A 21853-nucleotide genomic window follows, 5' to 3' on the forward strand; every position below is an offset into this window, starting at 1 on the left:
GTAAGAAAGAAAATTAATAAAAAAAAAAACAGAATTAAACGATAATAATATGTAGAAAAAGAAGACTATTTAAATAAATCTTTCTTATATGTTGGGCATGCATCAATAATTAATATCATAACATAAATAGACAGATCATAACAGCTGTACGATTACAATAATAATTTTTTTAAAGATTTATTACTAAAACACATTTGTTTGCAAATTCTAATTTTCAAGAGTTCTTTTAATTACAGCTTTTTACTTACACTTTTAAAATACTTTTTTGAACATGCATGGTATAGCTCGAATATTATTAATAATAATCCTTGAATCGCGACTCATTTCCATTCGAAGCAGTTTCTGTGTTTAATAGTTTTAAGAAAAAACGGTTTGCTCTGAAGGAAAGCATCCAGATTTTACAGTCGACAGTTAGTAAGTTAAACGGAAAAGAAAAAAAAAAACAAAGAAAAAAAAACGCTGTAAAAATCTGACGAATCGCTCAGATAACGCTGAATATTTCGTTTACTAGAATTAGAATTTTATTAACAAATAAATTGATAGTGATCTCACTAAATTCTATTCGTTAGAACAATGAAGAAGGGTGGAGCAACGGTTGTCACTGATAGGCTTAAAATTTAAAGATTAACTCTAATTGGCTATGAAAGATAACTTATAAACGATTTTTAGTACTGAATTTTTATATTCACTAATGGCATATATAGTTATTTTCAATTTCTTTTTAATGCTTTTGAAGTATAATATTTAGCAAGGATTGCTCAGGATAAAATTCTCCAGAGTATACGAAACCTCCGCAGATATGTAGTTAAAAGCGCCAATATGCGCATTAGAGATCGCTAATTAATATTTAATGAGAGAAAAAAAAAACAGTATCAAAATTTAAGCAAAGATTTTTAAGAGTATATTAAGGGTGATGAATACGGAACATCCTATGGATTCCGTCATTTTGATCAGTAACAATAAGTACCTCGACTATAAGAAATTTTGAATAGTAAAAACTTCCTAATTCAAGATAACATTAGATAGAATGCATGATGATAATAGTATAATACCACTAACATAACGATGCGGGGAAATTGAACAATTGCAAAATATTTTATGAAATGTTTAATTTTTTATGTTTTGTGCGCAAATGCTGCTAAGAAATTCGATTCATAAATATATTTTATTCATAGACCAACAAAAATTGCTTTTGCTATAAAGGTTGCTAAATCTAAGAAATCAGAGCTCAGAAAGCCATTTTATATAGTTATTACTAATTTTACATTAAAAAAATTTATTTAGGTTAAATAAATATTTTACGTAGTTATTTCATTAAGTTTTAAAAAAAGTTACGAAGTTAATTTATAGATAGCAGGAAAGAATATAAGACAACAATAACAAGTAATTAATTACAAAAATAACGCCAACGCCATATCAAACTCAATCTAATCCACCTTGTTGCAATCGATTACGCGAAAACAATGTATACTGACAACAAACACTCCCTTCTACATCAACGTAGATTCAAAAAGCTGATGGTAATTGACAAGATACGAAACATATTGAATAAGACAAGTACGGAATGTGTAAGCCTTTCACGCGAAAGAGATTGAGTTACCAAAACCACGCCTTTGGCTTCAATTTTACCAGAGTAGAAACAGCTGCACTTCCTTGAAGAACTTCGAGCATTTAACCAGGACGTATCATAAGTATATATTATTTTACGTATTTGAGTGTTTGTTTCGTTTCGGAATGTCATTTTCATTATTGAAATGATTGGATGCTTACAACCTACAAGAGCTCATGAATGAGAAATTGGAAAAGTGGCCACTGCGTTTGAGATGTTTTTCAAGGATTGTTTGTATTAGCATACCGATTCCCGAATTTGTTTTCGAGTGTTGCGTCCTAGTTGATGTGTAACTACAGTATTTAAGACGGAAGAAAAAAGTGAAGGGGAAAAAAAATTGAAAATAGCTTCACTAATTCGAATATTCGAAGTTATTTTTCAAATGCCTAACTCCCACAGCAAAATAGGATAGATAGCTAACTACTACGTGTTTTATTTTAACTGTTTTAACATGTTTTATAATTGTATTGACCATAAGTATGAAAAATGTAAACAAAGCGGAAAAAAATTAAATAATCTCAGAGGATTAATTAAAATTAGGATGAGGAGAGGATTAGAATTAGGAGAGGATCAGGATTAGGAGAGGAGAGGATTAATTAAAATTAGGATTAGGAGAGGATTAATTAAAATAAAAAATATCAATACGAAAATAGTTCAAAAAATAAAAATATAATAAGTTTGAAAACTAATTGGTAATGTCTTTAAAAAAATAATTTAATAAACTAAAAATAAATTAATTTCAAAAAGACTTTGGTAAAATATCAGAAAGTAGATTTAACAGATATAGCCATGTGACCCATTTGAGAAAGAGGTTACTTTTTCCTTGGTTAATTAGTTTTATTTTTAGTTATATCCTTTTTACAATTTTTTTTTAAAACGTTATTCTTAATGCTTGTTAAACAAAGCCAGAAATATGAGAATAAAAGAAATAAAAAATTCATTATTTTTCTTTAGTCAATTAATCAATTTCTCAGTAAAAAACAGATTTTTCTTTAACCTACTTGTTTGATTATCATCAGTAGTAAACAATTAATAAAAATATCCATGAAGGGAATACCGGCCCTGTACTTAATGTAGAAAATACCGAGCAAAGGCCATTATTATTATTTTTTTTAAAAACCCATCAATATAGAAAGAATATACCTGCTAATTATCTTTTACCTTAACAAACACCAGTTTAAGGAATTGCCCACAGATCCTAGTAAATCCGGTAATTATTAATAATACTCAACGATAACTAAAAATTACTAATGCCTTTCTTATTAATGAAAATAAAATATGAATCTACCTGCTTCACCGAGAAATTACTTTCAATTAATATTAACAAATAATGTTCATAAAAATTAAAAGCATAAAATTATCATATTAGATAATTTTGCTGAATTTTAGTGCCTTTTCGCATTCTATCTCTATGTGAGAAATGTTTATTTGAAACTTTGCCGGTCGATTTTTCGACAGTTCTAAGTTAAATTTCACATTACGCTGATAATGGTAACATCATGCTTTTATTATACGAATAGCCATTTAATTTTTTTTATCCTTATCTTATTTTCGTCAGAAAGTTTGTGCAAAAATATTATAATGAAATATATATTTTTAAATTTTTAGAAATGCCTTTAGAAATTTTTATATAATATATAAAGAACATTATACTGCATGAAAAAAAATAACTACTTCATTTGATTTTTTAAACATCTTCACATAAGTTAACACATAACTCCATCCCCTGTTCGATTCGTTCACCATCCCCACAATTGTTGCAATCATATTTTGTTTCTTGACATAGATTGCTATATCTTTATTAAAAAGCCTTCATTAAAAAATTGCATAATATTTTTCTTTATAACACAAATTTTGTTTAACAGATTAAGTTCCCGTTTCTACCGGACTAAGATTTAAATCAAACTATTTTGGTCGGTTACCATCGCAACGAACATCTAGAATTTTGTTTCCTTAACTCCTACATAAGTTTTGGTTACTAAAAAAACAGGTTGAATATTTTCGTTCTTAATATTTATTAATATACAAAAACCTAATTATGGTTTACAATTTTATATTCATTGTTTTAGTTGAATAATATTGACTCTTATTTAAAGCTTAATAAAAAACTTTAAACGATTATTACTACAAGTAAATCAACCAATAAATGAATGAATAAATAAATACATGAATAAATAAAAGATAGAATAAGAAAAATTTAGCTCTTTCATTTTCACATTTTATTCACTTATGTTCGGCTATCAGTCACAGAAATAGAGATATATATGTTTCATTATTGCTGTATAATTTAAAAAAAAGGAGTACACACAAGGAATGATTTCTAAAACTTTTTTTTGCCAATAAACTCTTCAACTCGAAAAAAAAAGAAAAGAGTCGGTATCTTCTCTGATTCAGAATCACTTGCTTGCCTACTGATAAAATTTGAAAATAAAAACTATTGCCCAAAGAAAAATCTGAGTAATTACAACGTAAAACCTTGTAAAATATTAATTTTTTCTTCAGATAAGAAGGAAAAAAAATACACAATCTACTCACGATTTTACATCTTCTATGTGGATATCATTTGGGACAATAAAAGAAATACTTCTGGAACTATCTTCATTGTTCTCAGAAATTCTCCAATAAGTTGATGCAAGGGCAGTTGAAGTAGTTAAGACGGACAGGCTTGGCGTTTACAGGCGTTTTGAATCAAGTTGAAATGGCGAGAGATCAAAGGTTAAGTTACATCGTGTTTCGTAATTTATTTTTATTTTGCTTTTTGCCTGCAGCGGCTGGTACAGATGAAAAATGTTTCTCACTAATAAACTGAAGTGAATGAGTTTCTTTGTGGAATATTAACTTGCTCTGATTTTTTTTTTTTTTAAACGTACAATGTTACGAATGAGAATGGATTCCTTTTGCATATTCTAAATATAATCAGACGAACCTAAAGAACTTTTAACGTGAGAAAAATTACGAATTGTATAGAGAAATCTCTCTTTTTTAAAAAAAAATAAGAATAAAATAACGGCATTAATATTCCAGTTGGTGCGTTTGCATTTTAATTCTTCTATTATTTTATAATAATGATAATTTATCGTAATGTTCTATAACTACGTAAGAAAATTTCGTTACGTCATGCATTATTTTTGGCAACTTTCCGGAAATTCACGGATTTCTATCAGATTCTTAAGAAAATAATAAGTTTCTTTGCGAAGTAACTCCTGAATTCAAAGATTTAGTGTTTTTTTCTGTGGTACGTATTTAGAATTTTTATATAATAATTACTTGAATTTATGTTACATTTTCACACACTAAACCACGGATATCAATATAATTTTTTTTCGCATTTACTCATCTAAATTTTAGGGTAAAGCTACCAGAGGACATTTAGTTCATTGTAACTGATTCATTAATTGAGGGGCCTTGGCTGTCATTCTCACAACTTGCTGATTGAAAATCCGAATCCCAACATGGATACCATTTCTTCCATTCTTTATATACATCAGGAGTTTTTACCCTATACGTCCCTCAACTGGTGAACACAGATTACAGCAACTCATTCATGCAAACATAGATTGTAGCACCACAGTTCTATACATCACCATCAGACTCTTTAGATGGTGAACTGTAATATTATTCATCTTTTAGGCTAGATAGCGCAATCAAAACTACTAACTAAACCATATTACCTGGTTACTACGATGCTTTTCTTAATGTTTCTCCTCACCCAACAAGACCTCAGCGCCCTCTTGCGACACTTACAAGGAAACGATTAGTTGATACTGTAGATTTCAATGGCTGACACTTAATACGGTTTATAATGTTATGTTTCTGTCATATTTTTATGAACAACGGTGCGATTATATCACGCATGAAAATTATATTTATAGTATGGACGAATGAATTGTTTCTCTGTGTGTGATTGTGTGTGTACATAGCTTTCAAGTTCTGTTTGTTTTTCTTGCTTCATTCTAATAAAAAATATTGAATAAGGACAGGATTGTGTAAATGTATGCAAATTTTTTTTTCTTCAAATTTTTATTTGTGTAGAATTTTCTAATAAGTTACAAATCCTACGTTTTAAAATTATCCGTAAAAAATTTATCGGTCATATTTCCATTTATTCCTGTTTATTTCATTCTGCTACGTTACAAATCCTATATTTTAAAAATTATACGTAATAATATATCGGCCATATTTTCAATTATTCCTGTTTATTGCATTCTGTCATACAAGTTCGATCATAAACAGAGGGGGAAAAAAATCTACACGAATAGCGCTTTTCGAAATTTATTCTTTAGTTTAAAAGGAATTATGGTGTATGTCATCCATATAAATAAGTATTTCATTCAACATTTAAATAAATATAACAATGGTGAGGAATTAAAATATTTAAAATAAATCATAAATTACTTTACAAAGTGTGATGTTGTCTTTATTATTTATCATAAAGAATTATCATCTAGCCGTTTTATAGAACTAAAATAAAATAATCGACAAAATATTATAAAGAACTTCATAAATTCAATTAAAAAAACGATAAACTCATCAATCTAATAAGTAATTAAATTCTTTATCGTAGTGTGGCGTTGAAACCGTTTGAGCGAGAATTTTTCCATTTTGGCATGGTTTGAATAAAAATGCATTGCCTTTTAATTTGCTCTAGAATTAGAAGGAACTCTTCATATATTTAAAAAAAAATTGAGAGTAAGTAAAAAATAAAATACTTTTTATTTAAAAATTAAAATTTTCTTTTCTTAATAAAGTTCTAAAAAAATATTCACAGCGAATTCTTTCTCTCGTTTTATTTAATTTCTTAATCCTGTTTTTAGTTTAGAATTTAAATATTTATTTGTTATCCAGCTTATAAAGTTCCTAAAACTGTTCAGTTAGACATTAATAGTTTAATAATTTTCATGACTAAAATTTTAATTTAATTTCTGGACGACTTAAAAAGATATACGTCATAATCAGCGGTCTTTTAAAAGAAACCCAAATAAATTATTGCCTTTCAGGAGCAACCACAAAACAGTTTGTTTGATAATAAAAGAACCAATTCCATTCAAGTAAAAATAAATTCCTTTAATATATTTAATTAATTACGTCGGAGTAACGATATCCAAAAAAGCCGCCTTACTTACTCGCTCTGTTCAAAAAGTGTAAACTAAATTAATTAACAACATTATAAACGAGGCTTCGTTTTCTCAGCTGCATAATTACCCAAAATTATGCCAAGTTTCTCAAAACATTTATTTAAATTAATTTGGCGTCTTTACATAAACAATTATTAATATCTTCCCTTGACAGGCACCACTTTATAAAATAAACAAGGATATTTTCTTATTTGCGTGCCTTAAAATATTTTTGATAGTTTAACAGAAGTTATTAATTACAGTAAGCATTATTCAAAATATAAACCAACAAGAAATTGCGGTATGTTTATAACGAATATGGTATGAATATTCATAAATGTAGTATGTAATATAATAGAAAAATGAAAGGAAAAAAAGAAAAACCAATAACAATTCCTTAAGGGCTGAGCATAGAAACGTAAAATTATATTACGATAGAAAAAGTTTTTTAAAATGTCCCAGAAATGTGTTTTTTACTCAATAAAACGAAAAGTATTTGATGCATTTTAATCATAAGTAAATTCCTACAATTTACATTATATGAATATCTATCTAGTATAAACATATATATTTAGTTTGAAAAATATTATACAGTGGTGTATTAATTCGATATCGAACCTATCTCTTGAAGAGTTGAGATTAAATAAAAATAAATAAATGAACTGTAATCAATTTAATTTTTTTGATAAATATCAAAGTAGTTTTGATTTATGTTTGGAGAAGATTTATCTCCTTCTGACATATATACATACAGTCCGAATTCTATTTAACGAACTTCCATTTTGCGATTTTTTTCGATTAACCAAGAACATTTTGGAAATTTTCTCGTAAAATAACTTTTAAAATAGTGAAGTGAATTTTCTATTTAACGAACTTTTCTTAGAGATCCACTTTTCCTATTTCCCAAAATATTTCAGAACATTTAAAAATAGTTAACGCATTTTATGGGGGAAATGACCTTGAATTGATTTCCAAAGTCACTTAACTTTTAGAGAAAGCAGTAAAATCCCTTTCCCTTATTGTTTGCATTTCAAGCGAAAAACTCGGACAGAATTAACGGGTTTTATCAGTAGCAATTAAACTTAAGAACGCATTTGGTAATGTATGTTTAAAATTACTTTTATAATAAATGCATGTAACGAAATTTCCATATAACGAACTTATTATTGTGATTTAGCTACTAGTAGCTTTAGCTTTTATTGTAATAGCTTTGGCTATTATTGTAATAGAGGTCCAACTATAGATATAATTTATTTTTTCTCTGAATGATTAAATTACAAAAAACAATAAAGAATTTTTTTTAAAACTACGTCCTACTTACCGTACAATACAATAACTCATTCATTAAGTATTGGACAATTTCGGAAGGGGCTATGTGGCCCAAACTAAGGCTCCTATACTATCAGAGCTGACCTATCAAGCAATATTGGAGCAAAAAAGTTCACAAGTTGACGTTATGTTAGTATTGTGCTTATGTTAGCTCCTTGGAGCAAAAATAGATGATGAGTCAGCCTGTCTAATTCAGGGGCTCTAACCCAAACCCTCTCCAAAACTACGTCACTACTACTGCTACATACTTTACATTTATTTCGGGATACACGAGGAAATACTCACTGGTTTTTAGGAAACAATTTTTATCGAACGAAAATTTGAAGTAATGAAAAGATTCTTTTAGGTGGCTTAATTTAAATCCCATGGATACTGGATTCCAAGTTACTAATTTGTTTTAGAAACACTTTCTAATAACTCCTAACAGAATCAATATTAATTTTTAAAATATCAATAAAAAAATTTGCTGTAATTCTTGCAACAACTTTTGATGTATTTCTTATAACACCGGTGTTGTAACGATAAATAAAAGTATTTTTTGTTGTGAAATCAGCTGTTTTTTGTCACGTGTGACAAACAACCAATCAAAACGATTCTTGTCGGCTGAAATCGTCTGCCGCATTTTTCGTTTTTTTTTTCAAAGAGAAATCTTCGGTCTCTGGTTTTGTTTTAAAATATTCGACGTGGTTAGTTTGTGTGTGTATTTTACGTAATATTCCGTAACTTTTAGATTATGGTAGCAGTGCTGGTTGAAAATCAATTAAATTTTGGGGAAGCTGACGGAATTCCTTTGTTTTGAAGCATACATTTAATTTATGAAGCCCGAAAACTTAAAAAAGAACGAACAACCATTAATATAAATCGAACAATATAACAAACAAACAGCTATAACAAAAACGTATAAGAAGAACATACTTAAGATCAGATTAATCAATTGTACAAGAAAATAGTACTGATTGTTAAGTGAGTTTTTATCTGTTACCTTTTGATATTAATTGTGTGGAATACTGTGCTTGAATATACAATAAGTAAATGAAAACTTTATAAGTAAATTTCCTTGAAAAAAAACCCACCAAATATGATTAAATTAAAAACTTACGCAGTATATTTAATTACAATGTAATTTGTACGCATGTGCAATATTATTTGAAAATACTTTGTATTTCTATTATATAGGCTTTTTTTTTAAATTTTATGAAATAATCACTTGTGCTTCCATAAATATAGGTTTCGCGATATTTAGTATTTCGCGATACTTTCAGGGAAATTTTTATAATTGTAGTACATTATTGTCTATAATTGTCTATATTATAGTATATAATTGTCAAGTAGTATATTATAAACAATTTTATGAAATCAAATTTTCAGATTATAGTAATAGTATTATCGATTGTAGTTTTCAAAACAGCGAATTTGATGGTTGTCGCGGTGTCGGTAACTTTTGCTGTAAAATAAAAATGTTTTTTAAAAATGTCTTTACAGTTATTGAAAAAAATATGCATAATGACATAATTGTGTAGAATTGATTTTTTTTATGAAAATGTTTTTGCTTCCTGCAGCCTTTAATCAAATATTGCTTCTAAGAATTGTTCTTTTTTAATATTTGAAATACATTACTCACTTAAGAAATATATTTAATCCAATTTTGTCAATTTGTGACTTTTGATTATTGGTTGCCAGTCTATGCATTGTATATAATGCAAAAGGAACTTAAGGTAAAATATCATCGAATAGTTTGGGAAAGAATGGTTTTAAATCACGGAGAATGAAATAACGCATTGGATTTTCTTCACTTTTTTTTTCTTTTTAAAATATATTATAGTGTTGATGCTCAAATAAATATAATATTTTAATTATTCAATTAATAATTTTTTTTTTATGAAACTCTAATTTAACATGCTTATTTGGTTGCTTTCAATAATATTAATAATATCAGATTAGGAAAAAAAACACTTGTATAAGAATGGGCAATGATGCTAAAAAAATCAGCGCTAGGGATATTGATTTATGATTATGGCCCTTAAAACTAAAAGCAGTCAGTGTAGGAAATACCGGGTAATAACCCTTTATCTGAAAAGAAACATCATCGTAAGGAATACAGGACAATCACATTCCTGTCTTATTATTAATGCATGTTGATCAGTAAAAAGTATAATTAAATCATAGTACTACTACAATAAGTACATGCAATATTATAATCAAACTAATTCAGAGTATGAAATGTTCATACTTCATAACTTGTGCGTTTGTCGTTTGGAATTGCCAACCATGTCTAGGCAATATGTGAAACGTTTAATCAATTAACATATTGTCGGTGAATTTACGGTATTGTATATATAATGCAGGGCTAGATTTTAAACTTTACAGAGAAGTGTATACAGGGAAAGTGCATAGGAATGCAAGTATATTTAAAAAGCTGATATTAAATTTCTAGATGCATGAGAAACAGAAAACACAAATAATAATTGACATGCAAAATGAAACTCGTTATGCTTATTTTAACATGACGACATTTAGCGCCTGTATATTTCAAAAATGACAAATTTGCATTAAATAAAAATAAAAAATACATGCACTCGCATTTTAGTCTCAATAAAAAAAAATTGTGCATTAGAAATGAATACATATTTCATTCTAAAGATTGCAGAACATTTTTAAACAAAACGTATAAGCAAATTAAAATGTATGCAAATGCTTAGAACAATTAACAGAAGCACGCTTACGTCATTAAACAATCCATTGCATTCAGCTGTTCTAAAGTGCTCTAAACATGACACGCTTTATAAGTCGAACAAACATTCGATTGTCAGTGTGAAGTTTTAAGTGGCAGAAACAAAAGCTCGGAGAAACGTACACAAAGTTCTCACATGCATCCACTATGCAAGTCAAACCTAGATCAATACAGCGATTTTCGGTCAAGATAGACTTTACATTTCCTCAACCGTTCAATTTTCCCTACTTCCTAAATCGAATTTTCCCCTTCAATGAGCGGTATTTCCCTAAGGAAAGGGAAAATAACTAAAGTTAAGCAAAAGTCCCTTTAAAATAGTTTGGAAATTCCCTGCTAGGCATTCAGTCTTCGAGAGTATCAGTATACTTTTCAAACATTTAAAAAAAAAAAAGAAAGAAAAAAAAAAGTTTAAGTTCAGTTTTAGTATTATAACTCAGAAAAAAAATATCAAGTAAAGTATTTTAGGGATAAAAATACCAAGAAACAAGTATATGTAGTTTAAGGCTTAGATTTTCTTCGTGCTCATAAAATTAAATTACTTTTCAGGGGTGTAGAAGATCTTTCTTTTTTCGAATCATTTTTATTTGAAAAGTTGAATAATTTTCCACGAAAATTAAAAAAAAAAGTATTAAAGAAGAAACAAAATAAAACGTAAAATGAATTTCTTAAATTTTAAAGAATATATAAATGAACATGAAATATTTTTAGATTTTATTTTTCATAAAAAAAGCTAAAACTACTTCAGTAATTTAAAGAAATTAGTTTTTAATATATTATCATTTAATTATTGAGCTTCGATGGCACTGTGGTTAAGGCATTAAACTGCGATTTGAAAGTACTGAGGTTCTATCACCGGTGATCCGCACCTATCAGATTTTCTGGGAAGTAAAGGCGGTTGGTGTGCAATGGTGACAACATTGTCATCATCATGTTGTCGGTCATGAAGTTACAGATCCTTAACATGCAATAGCATCCCGAATGTTTAACTTTTTTTTAAAACATTTTTAATAAATCCTTATATAAACAGTTAACTTTAAAAAATACAAGTCTAAGAAAAGAAACCGTGGTGGCTCTGGTGATAGAGTGATTACTTCTCAAAAAGGTGATCCAGATTCGAATGTCAACGATGGCTGGTTGATACGATTTCTGCTTCCGGTTCGTTCCGACCACAGTGCTGACGTAAAATATCTTCAGTAGCAGATGGATTAGGCTAGAATCCTCTCATTATCGGACTAATCGTGGGAGATTTTTGTGGATTTTCACTCAATATAACGCAAATGCGGATTAGCTTTATCAAAAAGTTCCTTACGAAGACTAGTTTGTCCGAATGTTTGATATGGGAGTATCCTTGTCTTCTGGATTGAGTTTAAAATTACAAGACTACCGAGTTGAAAATTTTTAGTCGTGAACTCAAAAATGGGTTGGCTGTGCAACGCCGGTTAAAAAATAAAATAAAAAAAGCTATAAAAATGAAGGCAACTTCATTTTTTGTTTATAATTTACAAGTTTTATGATGAGTATAAAATATTTGTTGCTAGATGTTTCGTTAATAAGTGTTTTTTTTTTTAAAGTTTATAATGATCAAATTTGCTTGTGCTGTTTTTCTTTACTAAAAAGTTTATCCTTTCATAATTCCTTAAGGAGTCGAGATGGATCAGGGGCTTAAGGACTGAGCAGTCACTGTGAAGAACGGGATTCGAACCTCAATGGCGGCTTGCAACTCACCCAGCTTCAGATTAATTTGTATCAGCCTGCCTGAGAAGTAAAGTCGGCATGTACGCAATGCTTATCATTTTGCCACACTCATGTTGATGGTGAAGAAATTGTCGAACCCTAACCTGCAAGACCCTCTGTCCCACAACAGGCTGTTGCAGGAATGCTTTATTTTTATGTTGCAGTAATTACTAAAAGATATCATTCAATTTTTTTGACATGCCGTATTTTGTAATTTGCAAGCTAGAATATCACTATTATTTTGTAAGCAAAAATATCACTGAAAGATAATCAAGAATTATGATATAAAACACCAATTTTAAACTTCTCTTTAGAAATCTCAATATTTAGAATGCTATTTATTTTTATAATAAATTAGAATATGTAATGAACAAATTCAATTTTATTGAAATTTTATCTCCATTAAATTATTTCTAATTTTTGTTTCATAACCGTCGTTGAACAGCCGACCCAATTTTGAGTTTACGTCTTTCAATGTTCAACACCGTAGCCTTGTAATGTTGAACCCAATCCACAAGACAAGGGAACTCCAGGATCAAGTATTGGGGAAAATTTTGGCTCTGTGGAGAACTTTTTGATGGACCTAACCCGCATTTGTGTTACAAAGGGAGGAAAACCACGAAAACATTCCACGGTTAGCCTGACGTCAAAAGGACTCCAACCCATGATTTGTCAACCACTGAGGATATTTTACATCAGCACTGTGGTCGGTGAGCAGTGGCTGCGGAATTCATATCGACAGCTGGGATTCGAACACTTGCACCTGATTGGAAGGCGAACGTTACATCCCGTGAGCTAGGACTGTTCAATTACTTCTAATTGTAATAAAGCATTGTAAAAATATTAGAGCATGATGACACATGCTTATGAGTTTCTTGATTAATTGAATTTATAATTGAAAGAAGGAAGAAATTAAGAATGGTTAATTAAAAGAGCCATATTTCAGCGAGATTCAAGGTCATCTCGCCGTACTAGCGTAACCGTTACAGATTTTTTGACATATTCACTACTAAAACATAAATAAATAAAATAATTTTCCTTTGTTGAGTACTTATGATACGAACCACGATTATGCATTAAATGTAAAGCTGTTATTTTTTTTTTAACAGTTATTAATAACACGTCCAACGTTTGAGAACTGAAAAATTAGTATGGCAGGCTTGTTTGTTCAGTTAAAATTATTATTGCGCTGACAAACTTCCAACTTTTTCTTTGGCATTAAAAATAATTTTTTTTTGTTTTCGTTTAACATTTTTGTTTGTTTCTCCTCATTGTCTTTTATCTTATGTGATGAAAAATATTTTTAATCGTTTTTCATATTTAACCTCCTTTGAAAATCTTTGAGACAAATAAGCCAAAACTCACCTCTGAAGAATATAGAAAAAAAGTTTAATAGACTAAAGATCTTGTAGAATCTTCGGCACTGGGTTTAGGCTGAAGGGAATTTTATAGATTTTTATAACCATACGATTTCGAAGAAATCTTTAACGATCGCAAGCAAATAATTGATAAAAAAAATATTTTATTGCTTCGAGCATTCGTAAGTATAATGTTTGCGAATATAAAATAAATAAATAAAATGTATACTAAGTAAAAAATATTTCTTTTAGTTAATCAAGGCTGATTGACACATTTTAAAAACTACATAATTTTATAGTTATAGTAAATGCACTTAATCATCCTGTTTATTGTTCTTGCCCTAGTATTTATTAGAAAGCATTTTCTTTTTTAAAATAAATTGAGCCTGGGCAAAAATATTATTTTTTTTTTTTGAATTTTACTTAAGACAAGTTAAAAAAAAATATTAATAAAAATTGCATAATAATAATTCTTCTAGGAGCGAGGGGATTAACTAACATAAAAAAAAATTGTGTTGGGCCCCAGGAAACTGTCAAGTTACCTTGAGTGAGACCCCGGACATATCCAGGGACGAATAACCCTAAAGAGGGGGTTATATTAGAATAGCCATTTCGATCGTCTGCTCCTTGCAGGAATCCAGGATTCCGTCCACGGTGGTAAAATCAGATTTGCAGACGGTATCGATAGCTCCAAAATCGATTTTTCTGTTTTCTTTTGCAAACGTAACTTTGATTTATATGCAAATGAATCTTTACGCTTGTATTTCGTTGCAAAAGCTTTGGTTAATTAATATTTACTCGTAATAAGATGTAGAATTTATGTCACCGGGGATACATAAATGTCCCGAATGATGAATTTATTTGTTCCAAGAATTTTTATCTTTTCTTTTAAAGAAAATAGTTGGGTTTTTGATTAATTTGTAAGAAAGAAGCAGAGTATATTAAGCAATTGGAATAAAAAAAACTTTTTCAAATTCTATTTTCGTTTAATAGAAAAAGCCAATATTAGTTCTATTTAGTTCTATTGTCTCGAATTTATATTTAAATGACAAATATTTAAATGACAGCATGTAAAGGAAACCATACATATTTGAATAACTTTAAAATAATAATAATTGTAATAAAGAAAAGGTCGCTATTCTTAATTTTATGCACTTTTCTTCATTCACGTGCTAATTATTTTTAATATTTATTCTATTGTTTTGTCAGCTATCAATGAAAAATGCGATTGGAAATCGGGAAATTATGCATTTACTTATATTAATATTTTTTTCAATACAAATAAATTTTAATCATTTTCTACAAATCGCATTTTTAAACTTTATTTTGCCTTTAACTTTTCCACACCGAGGTCTGACTAAGAATTTATTTGGTTAATATAAAATTTTAAAAATCGAAAATTAACAAATTTGATTTTTTAGAGTTATTATAGGATAGGAGATCCTTTCTAGGATGGAATCCTTTCCGATTTTTTTTTAAAAAAAAAACAACAAATTTTTGAGTTAAATATTCGTAAACAAAAATATACTCCAGGCATCTCATTAAATAATAAACAATGCGCTCTTAAAAGCAATACAAATTTAAAAATTCATTTGCGTAATGTTTACATGGATTCTTTAAGGGGCTTTCCTATACATTTATTTATATTATACAGGCATGATACTAAAATATAAACCAGTTTGAATTACGTTTTTTTCTTCTTTTTAATCTATCTTTGCTTAGCTTTGAGAATAATATGTTTTAAATCTAATTTTCATACATTTATTCTGTTACGTGAAAAATGCAAAATAAATAGTTTACATCTTTTAAAAAATCCACTTTTCTCAAACAGTCATGCTGTTAATGCCGTATTTCATAAAAAAGTTTTTTAGGTATTTTTATTTGACATTATATATCTAAAATTAGCATTTCTTTTTTCTTATGAATTAAAAAAAGAAGTCTAATTAGTCCTGAACAATCTACAAGAGTAATCCAAAAAGAAATTTCGTAAGTTTTATTTTCAATACTTGAATCGGTTTCTTTTTGTAATAATTTAAAAGGTAAGAATTTTTTTCATTTTTCTACATGATATAACAGCTGTGGTTGACGCTTATTCGTAGACGCATTGGAAGTTTTTTTATGCCCTTGTCTCACCAACTCACCGACATGACCAGTCAGAAAATAAAAAGTTTAACTCACCTTTCAAAAGTAATCCTAAAAGTAAGGTCTCCATCTTTTTTTGAACTTCAAAAATCCATATACTTGCTATAATAATTTAAAGAATAAGCATTTTTCTACATCATCGCCACTTCGGTCGTTAAGTGTTTGTAGAAGCTTTAAGAATTTTTTAAATCTCCCTGTTATACAAACTCTCCACTATGACCCTGAGAAAGCATCAAACTTAATCTTCCATTTCATCGCCTGAGGTCTCTCTCCGGCAACATTTTTAATGGAACATCACCACACACCAATTCTATAGTGTATGTTTCGCAACCAGTAACTATAACTTATATCCTAATTTGAAATCAAGTTCTCGATTTTGTAGGAAGATGCTTCAGCTCCAACGTCGAGTTGAAAGATGTGGCTTAAAGAAAGGACACGGCGGGGAGCTGGCATGACTTGAGAGTACGAAAGTTGTCAGAGTTTATAAAAATGCATCAGTTTAGGTGAAATTCATGTATGAAAATAGATAAATATTAATATTTTAATTTGATAGAATATAATAACAAATAAACGAATTCTTTTATTTCTAAAAAATAGGAGTTTGGGCTTGCTCTTGTTCTAAACTGTCTCCTAGACCACTTGTGTTATATACTATTTAATATAGAAGACACTGTCTCCTAGATCACTTATATTATTTAACATAAAAGACACTTGTGACGAACAAAGTAGAGATAGCAACATGAAGAAAAATATGTAATATATCAAAAAACAGAAATTTATTAATTTGAAAAGCTTACTAAAAAACTTAAAACTTAAATAAATAAATGTTTCAATTTTCAAACTATTAATTTTTCATGACTATTAAATTCAAAAGTTTATATTAAGCATTTATCACTTCTTATAAACAATACATGGCTTAGTTAGTCAACCTATTTAAATCAAAAGGAAGATTAATGTTTTATAATCATGAACGAAATTTAATTTCATTTTCATTTTAAAAATATGATTTGCAAGGTTGAGAGATAATATTTAAATTCAACCTAATTTATTGCATTACACAAAATTTTCTATAAATAAATTACAACAATCTTTATTACATTTAATATAGGTTAATCTATTATTTAAATTGCTGAAGTGTTATTCTTTGCGATTAAAATATCCATTGATTTTGCAATATGAATAAATTAGTGGAGTTTAATTTTATTTTAAATTCAATATTACAGAAAAGAAATCTATTAAATTAAAAGAACGCATTGCGATCTTTGCGTCTTAGTTATTTTTACAGTTAAGATTAAGGTATGATCGTAATAAAAATGCAAAATCCACTTCTTATTGTTTATTTAAGAATTTACTATGTAGTTTTAATTCGGAGATTTGAATAATTATTTATTTCTGCTATTTATTCAGTGAATATCAGTGACATAAATTGAAAGAAAACTGTGCATTGTTAAATTAAAATTATTACATTTTATTCTCTTCGAAGACCTAAAAATTAATTTTAATTTGAATTAAATTTATATTTAAAGTTATAGATTTTGATACACAAATTTAGAAGTATATAATTGAATTTTTTAATTTATTACATTATTAATTATGTATTAAAATAGTCAATATTTTGACTTTTGTATACGTAGGTTAATAAACAATGTTTGACTTAATCATGCATTTTGTCTATTTCTAATTACATAAAGATAACTGAACATTTTGAACATCCATAGAAAAAAGAGTATAATTAATTATTAATGCCAATCTTTAGTTAGAATTTTATTGAAACATTTTTTGTGTATGTAGTATTCTGGTTTCTTCTGATAAAAAGCATTAAATTTATTTACCACTACATATTTAGAACATGTATTAGTTTATATTTTATAAATCTAATTTACAATAATATTATTCTGCAATTTAAATTTAGTAAGTATTTAAAGTTATTCATGTAGCATCAAACAGTCAAATTTTTACTTTTCTTTTAATACAATTATATAAAAATAATGACTATTCATGAGTTTAGTTAAAAAGCTGCTTTTATGAATTTTACCACTAAGGAAAGTACTTACAAAATAAATGATCTTTTGTAGTTATCATTTCAGTATCATAAAAGAGAGCCATAAATAAATCTTCTGTAAAAATTATAAGATTATCTTGAATAAGCGAATATGGTTTTTATAAAAATATAGCTACAAACTAAACGTGAATAATTTGTCTCAAATTATTTCAGCAAATTAAGAAATTAAAATCTCCAAATCGAACATCAAACATATAAAAGTAATAACTATTTCAAACCATGAATAACTGTAGCTTGGTTTATCTAAAAGGAATAAAACCGTTTTGTTTTTCGTTTTGAGAGAAATAAAACTGAATTGATTTAAAGAGAAATTAAACTGATTTGTTTTACTTAGGAGTAACAAAACGAATAAAAATAATTTAGCACAAAATAAATTTTGAGTTTTTTACATTATATTTTCTCTATATTGCTTGCATTGTTTTCAGTCCTTTTCAATGAAAACAATTATCTCAACTTTCTTTAATGAAAAAAATATGAAGTGCATTTGAAAACTAATTCTTTTTTGCTAAATTAATGAAAAGCACACCAAAGTATTTTAAAATAATATTCTTTATAATTAGGGTGGAAGAAAACTGCAGTTTTAAGCGAAATTATATTTAATTTTACACCATCAAAAAAAGTTTTTTAAAACCTTACCTTTCATCATTTTTTTCCATTTGTCCAGTTTATTTACAGTTATTTATCGAAAAGAACTTATTTTTACCATCAAATGCAAACCATCGAAAGAAAAGAATTTAAAATTAAGTAAAAGGCTTTTTTCAAACAATCGTTAAAGAGAGAAAAGCTGTTAAGAAATATTAACTTACACAATTCAGTCAGCTCTTTTAATTGAAGATGACTATATTTCCGGAAAGATGCCAGATTTGCGGAAAAAAGCTTCCAAATCGTTTGCACCGGAAGAAAAAGAAGAGCATATTTTTCGCTGATTCATCCATCAATTGTTGTATTGAGAGTCAGAAGACGCAATCATCGATTCCATTAGCAAAGAAATAGCTATAACCGTCACCGATAAAGTTGAGGCGATTCCTTTTAGAGTGAACGTATGATGTCATTGTTATGAATGACCAATTATGAGGTCTTTGTGTTCAGAGCAAATTGAATTTTTTTTAAAAAGCAATTTTAGTCACCAACACCCACGTCCTATGTTTATTGAACTAAATTAGTTAGAAGTAAATAACTGAATTTGTGAACAATTCTTTTTTTTTTTCTGAATGAAACGTTCGTTTTTATATATTTAGTTTTATCTTAATAAATATGAAAAGTAAACATGAAGTCATGCGATTATTTTTATTGAATGCACTATTTTTGAATTTGTAAAAAAGATTTTTTTACCTTCAGTTAATTGAGTATTTTTTTCTTTTTAAATTTTCAAAGATATCAACTTATTTTAGAAGATTATATATTCATTATTTAATAGTTTTATATGGAACAAATATAATTCTTTTTCTTACTAACTCTGTAAACATGATTTAAATTATTATTTTCATTAAATGAACAATGGTTGTGATATTAAACATTTTTTCATTATTCTAAAATAGCAATTTTATCATGTTGTTTCAGTTAATAAATTTTCAAAGTTATCTCCGTATTTTAGAAAATTACGATCATCATATTGTGATTTTTTTACAAATAAAAAGTTTTATCTTCGTAAATATGAATTGCAAACGTGAATTATACTATTAATTTTAACAAATGAACAATAATTGAACTTGTTAGTAGGTTTTTATTTTGAGTAAAAGGAGTATTTTTTCGGTTGTTTCTAATCAAATTTTAATATAATCAACATATTTTATAAAACTATAGATTCATTATTTAATTTTTTATATAACACATATTTACTTTTCTAACATAATACTAAGCAAAAGTAATTTCGTCATATTTATTAAATTAGTAATCAATTATTATATGAGCTGATGATAAGTCTGAAATCTGTAACCTTTATGATATAAACTTAGAAACATAGAAACAGGAATGTAATATGATACGGGTAATTATATAATAATGAATTAATGTCATACCATAAAATATTATTACATTATTTCATGAATTTAAAAATATAATATGAAGTTAGTCTTACGCCATTAACTTAAAAATTTTACGATATAAAATTTTTGAACACAGTAATCTTACTATAAGAATTTATTAATTTTATGATATAAACCAAATAAAATCATATTACATGAACTTGATAATATGAACTTAAATATTTTATTACATGAACCTTACAATCTTTTGAAAGAAACTTAAATAATCTCATTAATATTATAAAATTCGAATTTCTTAAACTTATGATATGAACTTAATAATCTTAGGATAATAATAATTATCTTATGATATACATTTGATAATGTTATGATAATCTTATATTATAATACCTTTTAACATGAAGTGATTAATCTTATAATATGAATTTAATAGTTTTGCAGTCTTACTAAATGTACTAAAAATTCTTACAGTATGAATTTTGTTTTAATATAAGAAATTACGGATTTTGTTACGTTAAATTCTTAGTTGGAATTTTAATATGATATTTTTAGAAACAAATAACCTGGATTAATCTTATGACATGAATTTAATAGTTTTGCAGTCTAGTATGTACTAAAAATCCTTACAATATGAATTTTGTTTTATTATAAGAAATTACGGATTTTGTTACGTTAAAAACTTAGTTAGTATTTTTATATGATATTTTTAGAAACAAATAACCTGGTTCTAAAATATTTAAAGTAGGGTTAAGAAATTTAAAGCCTAAGTGAAAAATCCAGCAATCCTGTACATTCCTCATTAAATATCAAGCTTTCCGTGATAAAAATCATTCTGTACTGGAAGGGGTCTCTCACGCAATCCTGACATTACAAACATATTCTACTCTGATTCAAATTAAGTGCTGTTTCTCAAATAGAAATATCGTATAAGAGACACCTTTGTATTTACAGCATTCACGCTTTAGTAGGTATTTGTATTGAACGATATAATGCTTTTATTATAAGTCAAAATTAAAAAAAAGGAAAAAAAAAACATTTAAGATAGTTAAGAAATTGACTTATTTTAAGTACACGGATGAACAAATAATGAGCAAAAGAAAAGAAAGAAAAACGAACTAAATACGTAAAAAATTTATAAAATATAAATATTAATTTTATGCTACAAAAATTTATTTCAAAAATAATACTAAGTTCTATACGGTATTTCTGAATTTATTTACTAAATTAAATTGATTAAATTATTTACTATTTAAAGGGGAGGTGAGGGATATCATAAGGATTGAAAATGGTATAGCAATCCATGACCGGAAATCTCATCATGCGCCGCTACGGATGTTATTCCTTGTGGACTGGCTGGTCATGCGCATTTGAAAAGATACTTTTATTTATCGAACCTATTTTCTTTTGCCAATTTTATGTCTTCTAGTAATTTTTTTAATCGGTGGCTAACTTGATTTGGCATGTCAAGGTAACCACCAAATTGCGTAATTACAATAAAACAGCTACTTCTGGGTCTATTTGAATGCGATGTTTGGTAATATTTGAAACTAATACAATATTAATAATTTATTAAGTTTGATGAATAACTGTTTATTTAATAAATAAATTCGCATAAATGTTACGATAAACTTCTAGAGGAGTTAGGACACCTCATCAGGATTAAAGTTGCATAGAAATCAATGCCCGGAAATGTCGTCATACGTCGCTAGAGGCGCTGCCCTATTATGAATTTTTTCTTCGTGCCCTTCTGAACAGGTTATAATAGGGAAGTGAATTTAACCTTGCATGA

At 27.6% G+C, this 21853-nt stretch overlaps 1 protein-coding gene across 4 annotated transcripts in view; it reads right to left on the reverse strand.

The window, feature by feature from the left end:
• The window catches only part of LOC107438770 (dystroglycan 1), a 54164-nt gene that overhangs the window by 10426 nt on the left and 21885 nt on the right, over positions 1 to 21853 (reverse strand). Inside the window, exon 1 of one of the 4 annotated variants that reach the window (XM_071177831.2) lies at positions 18716 to 18896. The exons of 1 other annotated variant lie outside the window; for it this stretch is intronic. The gene's annotated coding sequence lies outside the window, so the exon portion shown is untranslated. Of the gene's footprint in view, positions 1 to 4144; positions 4398 to 10775; positions 10970 to 18715; positions 18897 to 21853 lie in introns of those variants that run through there. 2 more of the 4 variants (XM_043044767.3, XM_043044766.3) reach the window with 2 other exon arrangements.

This window comes from Parasteatoda tepidariorum, chromosome 2 (assembly GCF_982258835.1).
Source record: "Parasteatoda tepidariorum strain Cologne lab strain chromosome 2, Ptep-v5.0, whole genome shotgun sequence".
NCBI classification, from domain to species: Eukaryota; Metazoa; Arthropoda; class Arachnida; order Araneae; family Theridiidae; genus Parasteatoda; species Parasteatoda tepidariorum.